This window comes from Mytilus californianus, unplaced genomic scaffold (genome assembly GCF_021869535.1).
Source record: "Mytilus californianus isolate M0D057914Y unplaced genomic scaffold, xbMytCali1.0.p SCAF_3, whole genome shotgun sequence".
Lineage (NCBI taxonomy): Eukaryota > Metazoa > Mollusca > Bivalvia > Mytilida > Mytilidae > Mytilus > Mytilus californianus.
The window spans coordinates 76,950,978-76,968,086 of record NW_026262679.1 but is presented as its reverse complement, the minus strand read 5'-3'; the positions used below and the strand labels follow the sequence as shown (position 1 = coordinate 76,968,086).

General features: G+C 32.9%; 2 long non-coding RNA genes across 2 annotated transcripts; one reads left to right on the top strand and one right to left on the bottom strand.

Moving 5' to 3' along the window:
• Positions 1-4,517: 4,517 nt before the first annotated feature.
• Positions 4,518-15,463, bottom strand: LOC127735096 (uncharacterized). Its single transcript, XR_007998038.1, has 3 exons — positions 15,426-15,463; positions 5,920-6,058; positions 4,518-5,396 (listed from the first exon to the last, which is right to left on the bottom strand). It is a non-coding gene; the product is annotated as an uncharacterized LOC127735096 (long non-coding RNA).
• LOC127735100 (uncharacterized) lies at positions 10,057-12,527 on the top strand. Its single transcript, XR_007998042.1, has 3 exons — positions 10,057-10,477; positions 11,576-11,632; positions 12,465-12,527. It is a non-coding gene; the product is annotated as an uncharacterized LOC127735100 (long non-coding RNA).
• Positions 15,464-17,109: the final 1,646 nt, after the last annotated feature.

Below are 17,109 nucleotides of genomic sequence, written 5' to 3'. Positions count from 1 at the left end.
TTTCTTGCCAAATTTAAATGGCTTACATCTTGAAAATGAGGACATTTTTTTCGCCATCGAGCATGTTCGCCATTGAATGACCTCCCGATTGAATTCTTCTAAATTACATGCCAGGTCAGTCTCGTATGTCTCAAACAATGTTGCGATTTGTTTGTTGGTTATATTTCCTACAACACGAGAAAGCAGATACTGTGCAAAGAAGCGATTTTCTGAAGATATCATTTTTTTCTGCTTGAATTACAAACTATCGGATAAGGACCGAATTAACGACAAATCTATCCTTGTTTTAATAAATGCCTCCCCTTCAGAGATGCAAAATATGACACCCTGAGCGACACATTACATTTCAATGTAAAATTTACTTTAAAAACCAATAAATTTTGACTAAGAAGCTGGCATTTGGTTAAATTCTATGATAGGAATTAGTTTCTTTATAAATTATACGGGAAAAAATTGCCAAAAGTAGTTTTATATCCTGAATCATGCATATGAAGTCTCAAAATCTGCAACACAGAAAACTAGCGGTACCGGCATTGTCATCATAATACTCAAAAAAGTATCTATATACAGAAGAATACAGCACTGGGCTTACCGCATCGCGCGTAGCGCAGCGAAGGTTGGCATCTGATCGCGAGGTGTTATACACCAGCGGCAGCATGTTCGCCATCGGGCAACCTCCCGAATGAATTCTTCTAAATTACATGCCAGGTCAGTCTTGTATGTCTCAAACAATGTTGCGATTTGTTCATTGGTTATATTTCCTACAACACGAGAAAGCAGATACTGCGCAAAGAAGCGATTTTCTGAAGATATCAAACGCGACTCCAGTTTCATTATCATGTGGTCTATGAACGCAAAATATAATGAAACTTTCCAATACTGTTTTGGCTTGTTTGCAGCGTGATTGGCTCTGGTAGTCTGTCGACCACATGGCCTCGTCATATTTATTCATATTTTGTTTTGCCCTTTTTTCAGCATGCCGATGTGCACGCAACTGCATGTTGGCATATAGGGAGCTAGGTGTCTGGGAATTATTGGAATCTGGAATAGTTCTGAATTCTGCAAAATTGATAAGGAATGTATGATGAAAACTAACCCTATTAAGGACGGTTGGCCATGCATACAAGGCTGAGTGGGCTAAGTTAGTTCATATTGAAATATCAGTGATAGTAAAATGAATCTTATGTATAACTTACAACAAAATTATTTTTATTTACCTGTGTACGTTATTTTATTTGGTGGCATTTTGTCCAAGGTTACCGTTGTCTTTCTGATATTGTTTTACATCTAACCCCCTTGATATGTCTTTTAATTGAGTTAAGCCATTGCAATTGACATTTTATAGTGTGTTTCTATGTTGTGATGTTACACTATTGTTTCAGGTATGGTGAAGGTTGGCGCCTATTAAAACGTTTAAACCCGCTGCATTTGTTTGCACCTGTCCTAAGTCAGGAACCTGATGTTCAGTGGTTGTCGTTGTTGATGTGGTTCATAAGTGTTTCTAGTTTCTCAGTTTTTATATGATTAAAACATTGGTTTTCTGTTTGAATGGTTTTACACTAGTCATTTTTGGGACTCTTTATAGCTTGCTGTTCAGTGTGAGCCAAGGCTACATGTTGAAGGCCGTACTTTGACCTATAATGGTTTACTTTTACAATTGTGACTTGGATGGAGAGTTGTCTCATTGGCACTCATACCACATCTTATATCTACTTATGGTTAGTTTTCATTATACATTTCTTATCAATTTTCCAGAATTCAAATTTATTTCAGATTCCAATAATTCCTTGTTTGCAGTTTAAAATGTATGACAATGAATCACATTAATCAGAGACATATATACATGTATATATGTCTCTGCTTTAATAAGAATAATAAAAGAGTTAATCTTTAATTGTAAATCCCAGTTAATTAGTGTTTTCCTTTTTCAATTTAAATTCATAAAATAAGGCAGAGAAATTGAAAAGTGTCTATTTCATTTTCAGATAACAATTCCTGTGCCTGCATAAAATAATTGTATGATCAATTCTGTAACAGTAATCAAGATTCAAGGTGTAGGTCAAGCACCTGACCCTGGAGACCTTTTTTTTCTGATCGATTATATCAGGGTTTTTTTTTATCTCTAGTTGTTCCTGGCCGGCCATGACCGTCTATGAAGGGGTGTATTTAGTCAAAGTTGGTTTGGTTGTATTTAGGATAATAAATATACATAGGAATTGTATGATTTTGAATTATGTATGCATTGCAATAATAGTATTTGTGAATATTTATATAATACAATCTGGCGTCCATCGAGCATAACAGGCTGTCAGCAAAGTAAGATTATGTTTGTGTTGTGTTATATTTGTAGTTAATGCACAAAATCATCTTTTGTCTTTCTCATTCCCTAGTAAGGTCCTACCCTAGAGTTTAGCTGGCATTGACAAAAGGACTCAGGTTCATAAAAGTGGGTTTTTACTTGGTCAGCCACGAATCATTGGAATGTAGTTATTTAGTTTTTCAAAATGAAATACATAAGGTTAAGATGAGATTATTTTTATAGTATGAGTTATTGAATTGATATTGTATAGTGTATTATATACTGTATAGTGTATATAAATAATATAAAGGTGTAATACCACCATTGATTTTCCCATATTAGTCTTTGTTAAATTTGCACTTTTCAAAAAATTGTGCAGAATTTATCTGTTTCAAATAAAGAAATACTTGGCATGAGTAAAGTTTTATCCTTTCCAGTACTATAAAAAATATTTCACATAACATTTCATGGCATATAAAAAAATAACCAACACTAGAAGTTAATTAATTAAATTTTCACTTTTTTAACCTGTGTACAAGCTTTAGTAACCATGTAACCTCAAGTTTCCAAAATATTCATAAACATTTATAGAAACCCCAAATAAAAAAATAATGGTGCTTTGAAATACCCAAGATATATGTTTATGACCCAGAAATGTTTTACTGCAATGAAATGTAGGATCAATTACCTACAACTGTCAAATTCAAGGGAATATTTTTTTCGACCTATTTTCATATGCAACCGGATGTAACGTACTATGATTTGGTGGTACTACACCTAAAGAAGACTTTTTTGTTAAATAAACTGAATGTGACTTTTTTCTTTTGTAATACTGGTTATTTCAAGCATTCCTGTCAAGTTCTGTCATAATCAGTTCAATAGTTTGAGAAAAATCTAGTATAATGTAAGACGACATCTACAGCTTTCTTTATAAAATCCAAACCAAGCTGCATCATGATGGAATATAGTGTGGACCAATAAATGATCAAATATTTATCTCATCTGCCTACAAACAGTTGAACATGATACAAAAGATGACTTTAGGATGATAAATATTACTAATGGACCTCTTTGTCTTCCTTATAAGGTCTCTTTTGGTCAATCATACCTCTCATTTCCTCAAAATTTCTACTTTTTAGGCCAATAAATAAAAATTTTGGTAACTTTCACTCATTTATGATAGAAATGTTATAATAAATGATTAATGATTAATGATTAATTTAACACCTAATGATATACACTATACACTATACAATATCAATTCAATATCTTTATATTATTTTTTTGTCTTATTAACCTGGCAGCTCACAAAATGCAGTACTCAAGCTAGTCAACAAACAAGAATGTGTCCATAATACATGGATGCTCCACTCATTTTCTATGTTCAGTGGACCATCACGTGAAATTGGAGTCAAAACTCTTATTTGGCATTTACAATTAGAAAGATCATACCATAGGGAATCGTAGGTGGGGCATAAAAATAAGTTTGTGCTGTGTTTTTCATCAAGTAGTTAGGTTTTTTGTAAGACACTTTATATTTACATAGGACATATATATCCTAAATTTTATCCTGTGACAAAATTCCCGAAACTTGAAACCCGATTAAATATATTGCTTAGTTTGTATCCAAATTTATTTTTATTTGTCACCGTCCATTATCTTTTACACAAATATTCACCTCTGAAACTTCTAGGCCAAATTTGATTAATCACTATGGTGTCTAGTTTACAAAATGTGTCCGATGACCAACAAGGGCAACATGGGTTTAATATAGAACATAAGGATAAAGGAGAATTTGTCTATTATCTTGAAAACCACTATAGATAGAGAAAATGACACCAATTTTTTTCCGTTATGCCTATTAGCCTGAAAACTATAATAGATAGAAAATTTATATACTAAAAATGATTAGCAAGACCAGATCCTTAAATAAGTTTACATGGTTTTATCTGTTTCTCAGGAACTATAAGCATGAGGGTCACTATATTTGGTGTAAAGTGTACATGTCTGTCTGGCAGATTTCATCTGACCTTGACCTCGTCATGAATCTATGAAAAGACCACATCAAAAGATCAATGTAATAATAATAAAATGCTTCGCTGGGGCGCAGCTTGATACGACCGCAGAGGTCGAACCCTGAACAGTTGGGGCAAGTATGGACACAACATTCAAGCTTGATACAGCACTGAATTTGGATTGTAATTAAATATTTGACACAGCATAGGTTTCTGACACAGAATGAATGTGGACTAAGAACTTAAAATTTTTAATTTACCTATTCAAACCATATCATTCTTATTTGCTTTTATATATAAATCAGAAATAACCAATTTAAAATGGAAAATTTTAAAGAAAAAAAAGGAAAAAAAAATCCCCCCCCCAAATTTTTTGAACCCCCTTATGATTCATCACCCCCAAACTCAATCCCAGCCTTCCCTTTTTGGTATGGTACCTTGCAGTACAATTTCAGAGAGATCCATACACTTGAACACAAGTTATTGTCTGGAAACTAGAAAAATGCTTGTTTTTTGGCCCCTTTTTGACCCCAAATTCCTAAACGTTTAGGGCAATTACCCCCAAACTCAAACCCAGCTTTCCCTTTGTGATATGGAACCTTGCAGTACAATTTCATAAAGATCCATATACTACACACAAGTACTTGTCCTGAAACTAGAAAAATGCTTATTTTTTTGCCCCTTTTTGGCCCCTTATTCCTAAACGTTTTGGGCAATTACCCCCAAACTCAATTCCAGCTTTCCCTTTGTGATATGGAACCTTGTAGTACAATTTCATAAAGATCCATACACTTACACACAAGTTATTGTCATGAAACTAGAAAAAATGCGTTTTTTGCCCCTTTTTGGCCCCTAATTCCTAAAATTTAGAGGCAATTACCCCCAAAATCAATCCCAGCATTTCCTTTGTGATATGGAACCTTGTGGTACAATGTCAGAGAGATCCATACACTTACACACAAGTTATTGTCATGAAACTAGAAAAAATGCCTGTTTTTTGCCCCTTTTTTGCCCCTAATTCCTAAAATTTGGAGGCAATTACCCCCAAAATCAATCCTAGCATTCCCTTTGTGATATGGAACCTTATCGCACCGCCGGTAAATTATCACGTTGTGATTGGTTTAACGCCGTCACGTGGTGACCCCCTATGGATCCGTAGGGGGTTAGTAAATTTCATAGGGGGTTCATGACGTCACGTCTACTGTTATTAGTGACGTCATCTATTAATGTTGTTGTGTTTAATTGTTTATTTCTCTACAAAACACAGCGGAAAAAAGTCTCGCGGGCGATAAATTCGTTATACGGTTAACTACTGACCCCCTACGGACCATAGAGGGTGAATAAAATCCACAGGAGATTCGGCCTTCGGCCTCACCCCTATGGATTTTACTAACCCTCTATGGATCCGTAGGGGGTCAGTAGCGAACCATATGATATAACTTATATTGTGGTACAATGTCAGAGAGATCCATACACTTACACACAAGTTATTGTCATGAAACTAGAAAAATGCTTGTTTTTTGCCCCTTTTTTGCCCCTAATTCCTAAAATTTGGAGGCAATTACCCCCAAAATCAATCCCAGCATTCCCTTTGTGATATGGAACCTTGTGGTACAATGTCAGAGAGATCCATACACTAACACACAAGTTATGTCTTGAAGTTACAAAAATGCTTATTTTTGGCCCCTTTTTGGCCCCTAATTCCTTTACTGTTGGTACCATAACCCCCAAAATCAATCTCCACCTTCCTTTTGTAGTATTGAACCTTATGGTAAAATTTCATAGAGATCCATTCACTTAAACTAAAGTTAGAGTGCGAAAACCAATGTGTCTTCGGATGACGACGACAACGCTGACGTCGACGACACCAACGTCATACCAATATACGACCTCAAAATTTTTTTGCGGTCGTATTAAAACTTAATTCCCCCCTTCGTATTCTGAACTTTGGTGATTATAAGCATTGTGTATAAGTTTCATAACATTTGGTTGAGAAAACTAAAGTTTAATAAGAGAACGGAAACGAAAAATTCAGCAATTTTTATGTTTATTAAGGGGCATAACTCAAGAATGGTAAAAATGATGCCACCATTCAGTATGCATTGTCTTGGTGGACCAAATTCTAGATGATTTTTATCTTTGGTTATTTTCAGGTCCAGGTCAGTACTGTGACATTGGCTAAATGAAATTTACTAGCACACGTTCATGAATTTGATATGGTTTATCAAATGTTGTAATGAATGATCACATGAAATTGTAACAAATTGCCAATGGAAGCAGTCACATGTCAAACTGTACATTATAATAGAATTGTCAAACAAAAATAAAAAAGTCTTGAGCAGACCAATGATACATGTGTCCAAAGCCCCCCCCCCCCCCCCCCCCTTTTTTTGGAATTTATGCCGGTTTTTCTAACCCATAAAAAAATTAAAGGCAAAAAGTAGACAAATTAAAAAAACTCATATTTCATAAGATACAAATTAATTTTGTCAAAAAGCCGTTTTTCAGGCAAAATTTGTGGTTAAAAAAAAATAGCCGAAATTGAAAATGCTGGTTTAAAGACAGGAAGACTGTGGAATCTAACCTCCAAAAATTTTGACAACCAATAAACATTATTGTTACAAATGAATTGCATAAGAATTATAAGAATTGAAGTTATCAATAAAAAACTCCATAAAAATACAATAATGAGAGAAGGTTCTCAGGTACTTAGGAAGGAAAAGCCTGTCAGGCTCCACTAGTACTAACCTTTGTAGTGTTCTAAAATAAAAAGCAAAGTTAGTAAAATTTCTAGTCTGTTTAAGACAACAACATATCTCGGATCATTTTTGAGAAGAAAAAAAACACTATTATTTTAGCATTTCTCAATACTTGCCTAAGTTATGATAATATGTTGCGTTTTTTTTTTGAAGGTACAAATGCCATTTATTAAGAAGAAATCTTTTGTGCCATGCTGTTAATTACACTTATATTACAAAGACAAATTAGATGGAGGATATAATGAAACAGCAGAAACAGAATATTTTCCAAAAGCAAATGTAATAGCTGTTGATATTTCAGATGATGAATCTTCCTTTGCTTGTCCTGAGTGAAATTGCATAAAGGTTTATACAAAAACCTCATGTCTTAGAAAAATATCATATATGCATAGGCAAGGGTGTATATGCCAACAAAGAAAATGGTAACTACATAGTGAAACTTCACTAGGCTGAGACATGTGTCATGAGCACAAAGGTTTCTCTACAATCAGTTTTGACAACAAATTTGAATATTGCAGAATGATGGTCTTTTACAGTTTCTATTAGCCATTGAAGCGTTTTAATAGTAGGGCTATGGAATTTTTACATGATATATACATAGAATGCAGTGCAACAGAAAAAAGACCAATTTTTAATCAAACCTTTAATAATCTAAACTATTGAGAAACTAGAGGTCCAGCAAAGTCGTCATTAGCTAAAATTGAGAATTTGAATATAGTTGATGACAAAGATTTGCAAAGCAAAATGTCAAGTGATGACATACTGGTACATGCTGTTTCTACAGACTTGGCAACATATATTACATACAGATAGCATAGACATTTCAACTTAATATTGATTCTTGTTGCAAAAACAGTACAGTGTAACAACAAAAAAATGCCACCATCATTGTATTAGTCAATTTAGTGTTTTACTTTCCTGTATTAATTCTCTTGATACATGTATTTTGAATAAATATAAAATGAAAATGATTGAAACATGTTATTTTATGTACATAAGAATCTGACAGTTTAAGTCTAAATGAAGTTAAAAATTGCTAAGGGGTCATTTTGAACTTGCTGTGAGCTTTTTGTACATGTTGAAAGCATCACTGTGACTTTTAGAGGAAGAACAGCAATAATAGCTCTGTTAATTTGCTGGGATTTTATCAAATAAATATCATAAATATATACAACATATCCCTCCTTTTTAATTTAGATATATATATTAATTGGTGATTTGATAAACTTTCTGTACATGTCTTATTCCATTGGAAAGATTCATACGCATATCCACAGTAGTGACCCAACCAGATCACATTTTCCAAGAACCGCAGAAGCAGATTTTTCTGCGTTAAATTCATCGTCACTTGCATTCATTTCGTATAATTATATAAAAACCACAACTTTCAAGCCTTTATTTACAAAGTCTTTGAAAATTAATACAAAAGCTATATGGAATTAACATCTTGAATGCAAAAGTAGAATTAAGACAACCAAAAACGTTCATGGTAGAAATGGTCAAGTACCTGAAGCAACGTGCAATCAAATATTATACATCATTTAGCTGAAATTTTCACGTTGAAGATGCCAATTTCAAAAATGATACATATATATATTATATATATATATACTATAATTCGCCTTTAATTATATATCCAATTAACAAATATTATTTACGTGAATATCATCGGATTATAATTTATTCTTACATTCTATCAGTAACTGTTGTTCATAACACTTTTTCAATTGCAATTAAAAAAAATCACTAAGCACATGAACAATGCATACGGAAAAGCTGTCTGCGAATTATTATAAGGGAAGACGATATAATTCAATAGCAGTACATGCATATTATTGAGATTTGGACAAAAAAATAATAGATTTTCTTTATAAAAATATGTATGACCTTGTATGCGTTTTTTACTTGAAAAATCAGCTATTATTAAAGTTAAAAAAAAACATGTTTTCATTTTTTGTTTAATTTGAAGTTTCATAAGACTTTAAACTCTTTGTTTAAGAAGAAATATATTTATGTATGCATATACGGTAAAAACTATGCTTATTCACACAAAAAAAAAATCAATATTTGAACTTTTCCGTAAATTTTTATTTTTCCCGCGTTTTCCGCTAACACTTTCTTGTAGTACATTGTAAGCCTACACTATGACGTTATGATACTGTAACGTCATAATACAGAACCAGTTTGGATGGAAAAACATGCCTTGGCACTGAATGTATATTTTTACGATTTCGCCGTGGCACTGAAAGGGTTAATTTTGTTTTATTTACCTTGTCACTTGGTGGGCTTCTTACCTGCTGGCCGTTGCCATTTTGTTTACAGGCGTAAATGACGTCATTTTTTATGGGAGATAACTAGTGCAAAAACCAAGGGGCTGAAAAGGGAATAATTAAGTACCTGTCCACCTAAGAATCATGCAGAGTGCTGTGTAATGGTGATTTATCAAAATAATTGATATTTGCTGAAACTTCAGTGATTAAAGCACCATGCAAGCAGGAAACCTTTTGCAAATTTTTATTGAGTTATATCCAAGGTTTCCGGAACTCTTAACACTAAAGTTTTAAATTCCCCCTCTAAGACTGATTTCTCTATCATTTTATTGAAATAAGTGACCCATTTAAACAAAATATCCCTAAGCAATTTTTATACACAATGATGTCAAGTGGAAGATTGCAATTTGTTGTTTAAAACTTCAAAAGATCACCAGGTGCACATATGCCCTATTTAAAAATACACTGGCCAAATGTTGTTATGAATATTCAAAAATGGACTAAGGGAGCTAACTCCTACTCATCAAAACAAACAAAATTATTTCAAGGTTAAGGTAATTTAAAAATTAAATTTAAGGTCAAATTAACTTCAAATTATATTTCAGTGTGGAAATATATGATTAAACATTAAATTGCTATAACTTATTAATTTTCATGAAAGTTTGTTTATTTTCTGCGGGACTACTCCCTACTTTCACTTTTGCCTTGAAAATGGCAGACGACACACTCATGTGGAATTTCAACCTTTCGAACTGATGAGTGTGGAAGTTATTATTTATTTCCGCATGAACATGATGCTATCAAAATTAAATGTTGTCTTAAGGACGTGACTAGTCACCTAAAGAGTGTTGGGGTTGCAACAGGAGGCTCTTACCGGCATTTTAGTTTGGGAGAATCTATGACAGTCAGAAGGTGAACTTATTTTGTATAGAGTCGGCCTATATGATGATCGTTTGTACAGGGATATTACAGTGTGTCCACATCATCGATATAAACTGGGTATCTATTTTAAACAAAAAAGAACATGCAGCCACCCATCTCATTCTGGGAATGGGAAAGCATACAGAGGAATTACAGTTCCTGAAAGTCGTGATGTTTTGCAGTCTTTTGGTGTCCTTCTTCCAGTGGGTACAGGTAAGTTAACAAAGATTTTAGATTTATTTAGTGCATTTCATTTTCCCTCTAATCTAGTAAAGAATAGTATTTTGTGAAAAGGTGGTACTTCCTTAAAATTCAATTTTCAGATATAATATGGATTTACAAGGTTAAATTCCTCATTATTTTGTTTTGAAAATTGTGACTATGAGCTGACCAGTGTTAAGTGCTGCATGCTTTATATCTTATATGAAATATGCCAATTTTATTTCATTGTATACTGCCATGGATGATGGATCAAATTCACAAGTACCCCTCAAATGACGCTTTCATGTCTTTCATGAGACATCTGTCAGTTGTAACTATTTAGTCATTTATTTTGTGACAAATATATCATGAAGGGTTGAAAGTGTAGGTAATATAATCATGATAATATGTCTATGGTTCAGTAATTTCACTTTCAACATAATAAAATCAAATTAATGTTTTTTTGCTGAACTTGTACACATTTTTGTTTACATTTAATTCACTTCATAGTATATATATAATTTTAAAATAAATCATGAGGATATATGATATGATTGCATGTGAGCATGATGAGACAGCTATCTTCCAAGTAAAGTGGTAGTAATCAATCAGATGTCTCTGTACAGCCTTCAACAATGAGAACAACTCATACTGTATAGTTAGCTACAATGTATCATGGTATAAACATGATAAATGGTCGGACGTGTAAAATGTTAAATAATTCAAACTAACATAGCATGACTAGAAAACTAATGACATAATTTATAAAAAAAAATTATGAATATTAAAATAAAATATGGCAGATATACATTTGGTATATGAATATTATTAACATGATTAATGATAAAAAAAACCCAGGTACTACAGTAATCTTTGAACGAAAGCACATTGTTGGTATTCCAATATGACCATTTTTATGAAAGCACACTGTTGGTACTCAAATGTGACTCTTTTCATGAAAGCACACTTCTGGTACTTAAAAACGATTCATGTAGTGAGGTCAAAATCTAACATAGTAGAATCAATAGAGTTTTACAAAAGAACCTTTAGATTATAATAAAGTTGTAAACTTGTCTGTAGTTTGCATTATTTTGAAATATTATATTCCAGGATTATGCAGAAGTTGCAGCAAAAAAGTAGCTCCTTCCACAATTGAGGATACAGAAGGTAATTATATTAAATTCACAGAAATAGATGTACATTTTGTTGAAAATCTTAAAGTTTGTAAATATTAGATGTTGTTTACAAATTGTTATCTGTGGCAGATCCAGAAATATTCACAAGGGACCCTCTGACTGCCCTAAGAGGGGGCCAACTCCATTGATGTTTCAGTGATTTCCTATATAATGATTAACCAAATTTTTCCCACAAAAGGGGGTGGGGGGATCCACCTATGGTTATTATTTATTTAGTCTTGGAATGATTTACATACATGCTGGAAATAGATATAGGAAGATGTGGTATGAGTGCCAATGAGACAACATATTATTTGCGATTTGAATTTAGATAATAACCACACTGGTTTGAAATTTTTTGTACAAGTCTTTTAAGTGTTATTGGAATTTAACCTCAGATTCAAGACATGTTTTTACAAGTTGATCGTTGTAGAGAGCTTTGAGAAATTTAAAACAAATAGTACAAATAGTCTTGCAAGTTTTAATACAGCCATTCAACCAATGGTATCAAGCAGATTTCTAAATATTTCATTTCATTTTGGCAACAGTTTACTTGGTGTCTCATGAGCTTTTGGCACAGCTATATATTTACTGTAAAAATTACAAGACATACAAATTCATTTAAAAAAATGCATATTTTTGCACATATATACAAGACTTATAGCAGCCGCTGAACACCATGATGCCTAAATTATTTGATAAACAAAATGAATAGAGATGTTTTATATTGTTATTCATTTTGTATGTTGCTATTGTGTAATTCTAATTTGTATTTACTTTAACATGTTTAAGATTAGATATTTCTCATTTATTTCTGCATTCAGATTTGGACACAACAGAGAAAGAAAAAACAGAAACATCCAGCTGTTTAAGCATAATGAATATTGTAAGTAAAATATGTCTATGTTCCAACTTCTTAAGCTGAATTAAGGTAAACTTTAAAAAAAGATTTATGGAAATGTATTAATGACAATTTTATTGAAAATCAGAAAAGTTGAAACACAGACAATACTTTCTACCCTTATGGGTTAATTGATAACAAACTCATCTCTAAGATATGAAAATAAGGTATCTGGTGGTACAATACATTTCCATTATATTATGTACAGTTTGTATAAAGTTTCTTCCTAATTTGGACAACACTTTTAGGGCACACCCCTACCACTTCGACTGGCTTCCCTTTAGCCAGAGGTACTACTTCCAATCGCGTCGGGAATGCCGTAAAGTGGTTAACCGTCGCAAAATTTCTAGGCAATTTCGGGATGGTATCTCTGTTTTTACATTTATTTAAATAATTTTGGTGTTGCTGGCACTTAAGTAATTTAACATTTAATTTTCTGAAGGCACGGAATGATGGTACATTTATTTCTCGAATCCTTTGCGGCTCTTCTTTGTACGTGGATTCTGCTGTCTGATCTTCGTTTGTTCTTTTCCTTTTATTAGTTTGTAGTTTGGCAGAGGTTGAAGGTATCGATTGATTGCTGGCTTCTTGAAATTCTGAACAATACCGAAGAATTTCAAGAAGCCAGCAATCAACCGATACCTTCAACCTCTGCCGAACTACAAACAAATAAGAGGAAAAGTGTTGTCCAAATTAGGAAGAAACTTTATACAAACTGTACACTGACATTGTACTTACAATCATGTTACACACATTTTTTAATTTACTATCTTTATGTACATACATTTGTAATTTTTTCATTTCATTCATACATTGGTAACCAGGAACAACAAAGACAATGGAGTAAACACATTATGACGTTAAAATTTAGATACCATTTTTTTATACTTCAGGGATTGTAATTTCTATATAATTTGTCCTGAAGACGCCGATCTAATCGGCGAAACTAGTCGACACAATAAAACTTGCAGTTCACTAAAGTGTTGTTGTCAATCCAGCAGTATTTTATTAATTTTTATTGACAACCCTGCATACCATCGGGTATCCTCTTTAGTGACTCTACCTTCACTTCACCACAAAGGCGTTGGTTCAGCAGCTTCATATTTCCATTATATATATATCCATTAAAGACCAAAAGTATAAAAATTTGAATAACTTGTTCTACATACTTTGACAATAGGCATTAACCCTTGTCAGATAATAAGCTATAAAAGGCCTTGAAAAGAAAATAAATTTAGCAATTCAAAAGCCAACAATACCCAAAAAACATTATGGTAGACAAAGACCTACAACTAATGGATAACATGATTCTGGCTTGGTACATGCACTTAAAAAATGTGATAGGGTTACACATGTTTTGTGATTGCACTTGCAAAAAAATCAAGTACACTGGTAAAAATAGTAGAGTAATTACTGTACATTCCCCAGTTGATCCCCAAAACTATTCTATAAATAATGATATTGACTAATTATTTAGATTTTTATCATCCCAAACAACATCATCATATTAAGGATTATTTGTTAAATAGAACATTTTCTTACAGGATGATGACTCTTCTGCAAAGATAGATGCACAACCCAGTACAGCTGAAAATGATTCCCTGACATTAAGTCAAGATGTAAGTACAAAAGTAAGGAGATGAGATTGATTGCCAATGAGACAACTATCCACCAAAATTCAAATGAAATTGATGTCAGCATTTGTACAGCCTTCAACAATGAGAAAAATCCATGCCATAATAAAATACTCCGCTGGGCGCAGCTTGAAACGACCGCAGAGGTAGAACCCTGAACAGTTGGGGCAAGTATGGACACAACATTCCAGCTTGATACAGCCCTGAATTTGGATTGTGATTAAATATTTGACACAGCATAGGTTTCTGACACAGAATGAATGTGGTCTAAGAACTTAAAAATTTTTAATTTACCTATTCAAACCATATCATTATTATTTGCTTTTATATATAAATCAGAAATAACCAATTTAAAATGGAAAATTTTAAAGAAAAAAAAAGGAAAAAAAGGAAAAAAAATCCCTCCCCGTAATTTTTTGAACCCCCTTATGATTCATCACCCCAAAACTCAATCCCAACCTTCCCTTTGTGGTATGGTACCTTGCAGTACAATTTCAGAGATCCATACACTTGAACACAAGTTATTGTCTGGAAACTAGAAAAAATGCTTGTTTAATGCCCCTTTTTGGCCCCAAATTCCTAAACGTTTAGGGCAATTACCCCCAAACTCAAACCCAGCTTTCCCTTTGTGATATGGAACCGTGTAGTACAATTTCATAAAGATCCATACACTTACACAAGTTATTGTCCTGAAACTAGAAAAATGCTTGTCTTTTGCCCCTTTTTGGCCCCTAATTCCTAAAATTTTGGGGCAATTACTTCTAAAATCAACCCCAGCCTTCCCTTTGTGGTATGGTACCTTGCAGTACAATTTCAGAGAGATCCATACACTTGAACACAAGTTATTGTCTGGAAACTAGAAAAATGCTTATTTTTGGCCCCTTATTCCTAAACGTTTTGGGCAATTACCCCCAAACTCAAACCCAGCTTTCCCTTTGTGATATGGAACCTTGTAGTACAATTTCAGAAAGATCCATACACTTACACACAAGTTATTGTCCTGAAACTAGAAAAATGCTTGTTTTTGCCCCTTTTTTGGCCCCTAATTCCTAAAATTTGGAGGCAATTACCCCCAAAATCAATCCCAGCATTCCCTTTGTGATATGGAACCTTGTGGTACAATGTCAGAGAGATCCATACACTAACACACAAGTTATGTCTAGAAGTTACAAAAATGCTAATTTTTTGGCCCCTTTTTGGCCCCTAATTCCTTAACTGTTGGTACCATAACCCCCAAAATCAATCCCAACCTTCCTTTTGTGGTATTGAACCTTATGGTAAAATTTCATAGAGATCCATTCTTAGAGTGCGAAAACCAATGTGTCTTCGGACGACGACAACGTCATCATGGTCATACCAATATACCACCGCAAATTTTTTTTGCGGTCGCATAAAAAGGGCTATAAAGGCCCTTATATGAAAAATAAGAAAAATTCAATTAAGAAAGAGAGATTTATATCATAACAATTTAAGATGAAATAAATATAATAGGAATGAACAAACAACAACCACTGAATTTACAGGTCCTTACTTAAGACCGACATATCAAGAAGGTGCAGGTTAAATATATGTTAATCTAGGACAGTGGTGTGACAGCCCAACATAACAAGAAACTGTAAAAATTAATTGCAATGATCTGTGCAATTCACAAAAGTTACTGACATTAAAATAATAGTTACAAATCACCATATAAAACTACCTGCAGTTACTGAAAGCTAGTTCAAAGCCAAAATCAAAAATGCATCAATAAAATTTGATAAAATTAATAGAATTGTATTAGATACCTGCCATGAAATACATATCTAAACGACACTTTTTAAATACAGTACAAAAATATGTATAACAAACAGTGGCTAATATGATCCCTAAATGAAAATCCCTACTGATTTAAGGTAACTAAACGGAGGTCAAGGTTAAGGTCATAGATTTTTCTCATCCAGAATATGCATGAGGTATTTTCCACTAGATATTAAGCAAGCAAACACCAATTGATCAATGTTATGTATTATAGATTTTTTTTTACGGAACATTTTCTTACAGGATGATGACTCCTCTGCAAAGACTGATGCACAACCCAGTACAGCTGAAACTGACTCCATGACATTCAGTCAAGATGTAAGTAATACATTTGATAAAATAATAGAATTGTATTTGATTTTCATACCAATAAAAACTGACCGCCACGAAATAGCCCAAAAGTGGGGCTTAAAAGTGGTGTAAAAACACCAACAATCAATCAATCAATCATACCATTAAATACATTAATCAACAAGACACTTTTCAAATACAATACAATATATATGTTATGTACCTTGGCAAGTTATTTAAATATATATGTATATAAACATAGAAGATGAAGATTCCAATTCATTTGAGGTGAATACATCACAGTTCAAGGTCATAGTTACTTGTGCAAAAAAATGTTTTCAGATTATTATTCAGATAGATTATATAACATATAGAAGATTGCGTATATGGTCAAATAAAATAAAAAGCAATATGTAAGGTCAATCAAGGTCAAATTTCTAAAAAAAAAATGATAGTAGTTTGTACAATAAAATGGTTTCAGGATATTTATTAAGACATTTCATATGGTACTGTAACCTTACATGGTATTTGTGTGAACAGGTTGTAAGAGGGAACTCCTTATTGATTATGTGGTCAAGTCAATTAAACATATTTACTATAAGCAGATTGCACATGTTAGCTTACTCATAAAAGTTATCTTAATGTTGTTTGTAACTTTTTTCTTTACATAGTTATCTCAAACTACTAGCTGGAGTACAGATGAAAAGAAAGGGGAAATTCTTTTAAATGATGTCAACACTGCCCTGTCGTTATTGTCGAATGGTAAGATAAGTCCATTGAAATATCAAGTCAGAACAGATATAGCCTCACTACATCCTTCATCAAAACATATGCTTAAACATAAAG